Below are 7,882 nucleotides of genomic sequence, written 5' to 3'. Positions count from 1 at the left end.
AAAGTACCAAAGGTTACTTCAAAGTCAAAGGTAATAAACTACTATTAGAAATATAGCCCATGCTCTTTTTTTTCTCCAAGCTTCAATGTTCTTGGAGAGTAGTGGAGATGGCATTTGTTTCTGGCAATTTATAGAAGATACATAATTTAGCAGTAATGTTAACTATCCATGTAATATCAGTTAGGAATGTCATTTCACTCTTCTTTGTAGCCCTGTATATTTTTAAATGCCCTAGGTGAGGTTTTGCTTTGAAACCTAAAGAAAGAGCAGATCAATGGTAGAGTGCATGGAGACCCTGAGTTCAATCCCCAACACCACCAAAAAATTTAAAGGAATAAGCAAACAAAAAAAATTAAAGAATATCACATTTCTATATCCATAATTATTTTCCAAAAATGCATTCCTCAAACTTTCTGTTTGTACATAGTGAAATGAACAGTCACATATTGTTTTTTTAAGAAAATCCCTTCCATTTTTCTTTTTTTGCAGAAAGATAATGAATTTGCTATCATCCTTGCACAGAGGCCATGCTAATCTTCTCTGTATGATTCAAATGTTAGTATATACGCTGCAGAAGCTATCACCCCTTGTTTTATTCAATTTTGAAAATGATGACTTTGCCAAACACAGTCTTCAAAAAATTTAACCAAAATTTGAAGCTGAGCAAAAGATAATAATAGGCATTTTCAGTGCAGTGTTCTGCTTGAAATGTTTATTATTTTCTATTATTTTCTGTAAGATAAATTTACAGAATTTTGCCTGTTAGAGATAAGAAAAATCTGTATCGAGTGGAAAAGATAACTCCAAACTTACTTTTATGTATTTTAGGTTGCTAATTTGTATCTAACATGACTTTAATTTTTATTCAATGACCTATAAATACTAAAAGATTTATATGAATTTTTAACATTCTATTAGATCTCTCATTAAATAATGATATCACTGACATGTTTTTTACATTTGCACAGAAGTCATGATTCTATCTTGTGAAAATTCTATTTTAATAGTTTTGGAGGTTCCACCAAAATGTCTAAAATCAGCTAACCTGACAGAAAAAAATAAACTATATTGCTCTTTTCTCATATTGGATATTCATTACAGAAATCTGAGCTCAGAATTGGGGTCTCATTTACAAAAACCAAAACCTCTGAACTTAGAATTTTTGGTCTAGCTGGCAAAGGCCTTTACTTTTAAAATTTATTTTTTGTGTCCTTAGTATCCAATATGGTGCCAAGTACCTAAAATGTGTTAAGTAAACATTAACCAAAGAATAAATCTAGAATACATCAAATGTTCAATGGTAGTGCCATCTGGAAGAGAGAAATAGTATAGGCAAATCCTAGCAGTCTTTGTAACTCTGTAGTCATCTAGAGGAAGGTGGTTAAATTCTAGATGCTTCTTTTCTTTCCAGCTTTAGGAATAGAACTCAGAGCCTTGGCATGCTAGCATGCTTTCTACCACTGATATATATTCCCAGCCTAGATGCTTTGAATATGAAGACAGAGTCTTCTTCAGAAATAGTGAAAATTCTTATCATACAAAGACATGGTTTGAAAATGCATGCAAGAATTGAAAACTTCCTCCAGAGCAAATCTTGAGCACCTTAAGAGCTATTATGCCTGCAACTCAATAGGCACTATGAACCTGCATGTCACAATGTCCCAAATACTGTAAAACTGGATAGAATCTAAATTACTTTCACCAAAATTTTTCCAAAGATATAAAAAGTGTTTCCCTGGGAATGGACCTCATTCTACAACAATGGTAAGTTAATAAATCAATAGAAACTGTTTTCATAATTCACCACAAAAGGCCAAATTTTCCTACACGTATTTTATAAGCCAAGGACATAGCACAATTGTTGAATACAAAAATGTAGTATCTGCAAGGCACCTAGAAAGCAAGCACAACATATAAATGCTAAGTAATGGGACTAAAGCAATGGACAAGGATTAGATGCTAGAAAAAATAAATGTGAATCTGTACATGAAGATTATTAGTTAAAACTACCTACATTTAGATACTATTTGCTACCACAAAGTATTAGTGGGCATATAGCTGCTTCGTCCTGCCAACCCGGTAATGGCACTCACACTTGTGCATGGTAGATGGGCTAACTACTATCCAAGCATTTCCCCCTTTGCCTTTAATTCAGGCCAGAGTTCATTATCACCACTCTGCACACTTCCAATCTCATCCTCTCCCCTTACAGAATTGAACTAGTCATGGAAGGAGGTCAATTTAATACTTTAGAACCTGGTACAACAGTGAAATGACAGTTACTCCACCAAGTGTTTTAAAAAGCCATGTCTTGGGATCTGCCCCAAAGGAAGCAATGTCTACTAAGAATCATGAAATTAGAAAATCTGAAGTTCTGAATGCATGAGGGAAACATTTTTACCTTTAAAATGCACTACAGCCTTCCATTTCTAGAAATTAAAGCATGAAGAATTATATTCCAAATGCAGTCTTCTAAAATTGTTTTTTTTCCTTATTATTTTCCTATTTGTTCTTGGTTATGTTACATCAAAGACTCAAGGGACTAAATCTGTATGAAAGGTAAAGGAAGCCCATGACAGGTAATCATGACAGGTAAGCATGAACCCATGTACAGTCTAAATTTTTCTTGACTTCACAAAACAATGTTATAAAAATGATAGTATAATTATTATGTAAGTTCCCAGAGGAAAACTGACACCAAGAACAGGACAGATGCTTCCTAACAACGCTCCCCCACTTGAAAGATCAATTTGTATAAGTGGTTCCCTTTTTGTTCCTTAGAGTGATTCCACATTCAAAATCGCACCCAGAGAAGAAACTAACTACATTTTATAAGGGAAATCTCTTGTATTAAGGCAACACATCTTTGCAGGAAGTGGAGAGGCCACTGCGGATTCACCCCAAGAACTGTAAAATGAGCTTGATGACTCACTGACACTTTACACACGTGAAACATCCATATTACAAAAAAGAAAGAAAATGCAATGCCTCATAAGCAAGTGGACCACCTTGGCAAGAAAACTGCCCAGGGGAACACCTCCAAATAACTCAACTAAATGTAATTATCCGACCTGGAAATGAGCTTTTGTTTCAGAAACTGCCTAGCTACCTGCCCGACTTTCTCTTGCCTGAATCCCGACTGAGGACAACCAACTGGTCAACAGCGGAAGTTCTCTGACACAATGACTGCAACGTGAAATCCAGTTATAAGATCATAACAAAACCTTCCCTGCGGGACCGCCCAATAAAAGAAAAAAATGAGAAAACTTCCTTCAGCATGCAACAGGAATTGAGTCCCCTGTCGCCAGCCAAAGTGCTGGGCCTGGGACCGAGTGCTGGGAGGACAGGTGTTACCCGTTAGAACTCTGGGGGACTCGGTCTGGCACCCCGCCCGCTGTCCAGCGCAGCCCAGGACCTGGCGGCTGCCCCTGCCCCAGTACTGACCTTCCGCAGGGCCGGGACCAGCAGTCCCCGCCATTTCCGACTTTCTCCTCGCTATAGAACCCGTGCGGCTGCAGCGCCTGCTGCATGGCCCCGGCGGCAGAGCCTCTGCAACTGGTGCGGCCCTCGAGCCCCGCCAGCCCAGCCACTGGCCTCACAGGCAGAGCGCGAGCCGCCTGGCCTCACCAGCGGCGCCACTTCCCGCCTGGGCGTCTAGGAGGCGGCGCCAGCCGGCGGGCAGCGACCCTGGGGGCAGCTTCCTTGCCCCTGCGGCCCTGGCCTCTCAAGGCGCCTGCTGGGGAAGCACATGGGCGGCGAATGCCGGCCACCCTCAGCAACGACCCCCTTTCTCTGGCACTGGCCCGCTTCTCCTGCGGCTCCTCCTTTGTCTGAGTTCGCAGGCCGGCTTTGCCTCTGCCCAGAATCCTGCCACATCCGCGGGGCCTGAGAGCTGGTTAATACACTAATTACTACATTAATACATTAATACATTAATAGTTTAATAGTTTGATAGTTTAATAGTTTGATAGTAGTACTTTTGTTTGCCATTTAAAATTTAAAATGGCTTTGGTCGATAATTTAAATGCCCCAATCACATCTTTGATTTTAAAAGGCAGATAAAATTTTACCACTGATATTCTCCCACTGAAAAATAGTTTCTAAAAGCATTTATTCAACATTTCTCCCATTTACTATTTCATACTTCCTTAATTCATTTAAAACTACAAGTGCTACCATCAGTAGCAACTCAAAGCAACACCATAGGAAACAATTAATGTTCCTTTCATAGTTTGCTGCCATACATGGTACTTTTATAGTTGACCTGCCAGAAAGAAGTGGGAGGAGGGTCACAGAGAGATTATCTTTTGACTTACAAACCTTAAGAGAGGCTCCTTCCAGGAAGCCACATGATCTGTAAAACAATATGAATGATATCGTCCCACAAAGAGCTATTTTAATGAAATTCCAAAAGATTATTGTGCCCCTATGGAACAAACATGTATTTATATGTTACATACAATCTGCTATTAAACAAAAATAATTGTTCTGTTGCTCTGGAGTATGAAAATGACACTGAGGTCATATAGATATTGCCACAACTACCGGATAGTCAGTTTTTTGTAAGTAGTTGTCCCATTAAAGTTCTTATAATTTGTATTATCGCAATAAAATCCTTCCAAGTCCTGATGATTATCAAGTTGAGTTTTCGACAATGAATATATTCAACATCTGTTCAGTATAGCTTCCAGACAGGATTTGGTTGCTTATCAATCACATATCCATGTTGAAACTGATTACAGAAAGGGAACTTAGTAAAGAGAAAATAAAATAAAAATATTGATTTGTTTGACCCAAAGTGTTAGCACATATAGTAGTTTACCTATATTGTTTGCTATTCAAGACAAATTAGTAGGTGTGACAGATGTAGCATGTGGCAGGCAACATACATTCTACCACACTATTATCACAGACAGGAAAGCTAAAAGCTAGACTCCATAGCAGCTAGGAATCTGGAAATGATTTAGGATAGGCTTATCAGATACACAAGTGAGATCTCAGAAAGGAAGAAGTGAGGTGGAAGGGGTAAATCTCATACTTCTGCAGGCAAGCATCATTCAATCAATAGTTTTGTAAAGCAGCAGCACCAGCAATGATTAGACCAAATTTCTTAGCATTCCGACCCTGTTGGTGGATCATAGTTATTTTGGAACTACTCTGTTGGTGGCCAGATTTGAGGTGTGGTTTTAGGACTTGTTCTAAAGATCAACACATCTAGAGTCTACTTAGAATAAATGCAGTCTCATTTATTTAGCTAGAATGGATTCTATTCCCAGCAACTGAACTCAAAATAAAATATCAAAAGACACAAATTTCCTCCACAAGGGTATAAAACATGATATATGTTAGTTTATACTACTAGCCCACAATGAAGTGCCATTTTATTTGATAATTATGATAGTCTACTCTACTCAAGGATACTCAAACTGTTTGTTTTTGATTTTGTATTTTGGAGGCCAGGGGACTTGCTATGTAATCCAAACCAAGTCTCATACTCCTGAAGTCAAGTGATCCCCCACATTCAGCCTCCAGAAAACCTGGAATTTCTGGCATGGGCTATCATACTTGGCCAAACATCAGTTTTTTGTCAAATTCAAATATACCCTCTACTTAGGCAAAAATATTTGTGATCTTTTGGTGTGATCCTTCTAAAAATTCTTGTTGCTACTCCTGGAATATGAATAACTTGGATTAATCCTCCTGATTCTCTTCAACCAGCCCTCATCCTAGCAGCTACTGCAAGCTGCCAGCCATTTCATTTGCTCAAATAGCATGCCTGAGAATTCTGGGTAGTGTAGTCCATCCCTTTTGGTCAGGAATCATGCAGATTATCCTCAGAACTGCAGGCCACATGCTCACTATGCAACTCTCAGGATTCTGGGTACTGAACTCCATCCCTCTCTTAGTACCTCATGCAAAGGATTCAGCAAGCTGCACATCACATGCTCACTGGGCTCATTGTAGATTTTGGTTAGTGCAGCCTATCCTTCATGTACAGCCTCAACCAGATGCTCCCTAGGCACCCTGGGATTATGGGTAGTGCACTCAATTCTTCTTATGAAGCCCTCATGCAGAGGCTCCTAGGAACTGATGGCCACATGATCACCACATCCCCCTGAGAATTCTGGGTAGTGTATCCAATCCTTCCTATGTGACACTCACCCAGAGGATCCAGGGAGCTGCAAGTTACATTCCAATCATACAATACTGAGTATTCTAGATAGTCCAGACTATCCAAGTTGTGCAGCCCTCACAGAGAGACTTCTGGGAGCTGCAGGCCACATGCTCATAAGTCATGCTCAGGATTCTGGATAGTACTGCCAACCACTCCTGTGCAGGCCTCATGTAGTGGCTACTGGAAGCTGAAGGGCACATACTCACCAAAATCCCATGAGGATGATGGGCAGTGTAACCCATCCTTGTGTGGTCCATACCCAGAGGCTTCTGAGAACTTCCATGATACCACACAACCCTGAGTATTCTGGGTAGTGTAACCCATCACACCTGTGTAGCATCCACCCAGTGACTCCCAGGAGGTTTGAGCCACAGGCTCTGCAGACACCCTCTGGATTCTTGGCAGTGTATCTCCAGCTTCCTGTGGAGCCCTTACCAAGGGGTTGCAGTGAACTGCATGCTACAGTCTCCCTATATAGCACACAGTATTCTGAGTAGTGCAGCCCATCCTCCATTGCACCTTTCACCCAGAGGCTCAAAGAAGCTGCCAGCAACATGCTCACCACAAAACCCTGAGGATTCTGAATAGTGTAGCCCATTCTTCCAGTGAGGCCCTCATCCAAGTACTCCTGGGATCTGCAGTTCACCTGTTCATCAGTTCTCCTGAGATTTAAGAATAGAGCAGCCAATTCTTCCTTGGAAACCTCATCTGTAGGCTTCTGGGACCTGGAGGCCACATGCTCAGCACCCATCCCTGAGGATTCTGGACAGTGCAGTCCATCTCTTCTATGTTGCCCCCATAGTGAGTCTCCTGGGATCTGCAGGCCACACATTCATGAGGCACCCCTGAGGATTGTGATCAGTTTAACTCATTCTTCCTTTGCAGACCTCACTCAGAATCTGTTGGAGGCTGCAGGCAACATGTCCATTAGGCATACTTAGGGTTATGGGTAGTGCTACACATTTTTCCATTGCAACCCTCAACTAGAGGCTGCAAGCCACATGCTCACCATGCAGCCCTGAGGATTCTGAGAAGTACCTGACATCCCTCCTGTTCAGATCTCACACAAGGCTCCTGGGACCTGAAGGCCATAGTCTCCCCAACCAACCCTGAGGATTCTGGGTATCATAACCTATAATTCCTGTGTGGCCTTCACCAGACGCTCATGGAAACTAGAAGACACATGATCACCACATATGATTCAAGATTCTGGGTAGTGTAACACATCCCCTCTCTGTGGCCCTCACCCAGAGGATGTTGAGAGCTGCAGGCCACAGACTTACCATGAGTCCTGAGGATACTTGTAAGTGTAGCTCATCCTTCCTTTGAAGCCCTCACCCAGATGCTACTAGCAGCTGAATTCCACATGGTCACCACACACCCCTGAGGATTCTGGGTAGTATAACCCACCCTAAACCAAAATCCCTAAACCAAAGTTTCCTGGAGATGCAAGCCACATGCTTACCTAGCACAATGAAGATTCAGATATTGCAGTCAATTCTTCCCTTGTGGCTATAAGCAAGGGGATTCTGTCAGCTGCACCACACCATGGTGTGTGCTCACCATAGCCATGATGACTCTGAGTATTGTAGCACATCCCTCCCAGACAGTCCTCATTCAGAGGCTCCTTAGAGCTGAAGGTCACAGGTTTATACGTCATCACTGATTAATGTGGGTAGTTTAACTCATCCTTCTACAAGCCCTCAC

General features: G+C 41.5%; 1 pseudogene; it reads right to left on the bottom strand.

Annotated features, from left to right (window-relative positions):
* Positions 1-487: 487 nt before the first annotated feature.
* LOC124974053 (uncharacterized) lies at positions 488-580 on the bottom strand (annotated as a pseudogene).
* Positions 581-7,882: the final 7,302 nt, after the last annotated feature.

The sequence above is a fragment of the Sciurus carolinensis genome, unplaced genomic scaffold, assembly GCF_902686445.1.
Source record: "Sciurus carolinensis unplaced genomic scaffold, mSciCar1.2, whole genome shotgun sequence".
In the NCBI taxonomy this organism is placed as follows: domain Eukaryota; kingdom Metazoa; phylum Chordata; class Mammalia; order Rodentia; family Sciuridae; genus Sciurus; species Sciurus carolinensis.
The sequence above is the reverse complement of the archived record's forward strand: the minus strand, read 5'-3'. Positions and strand labels throughout refer to the sequence as shown.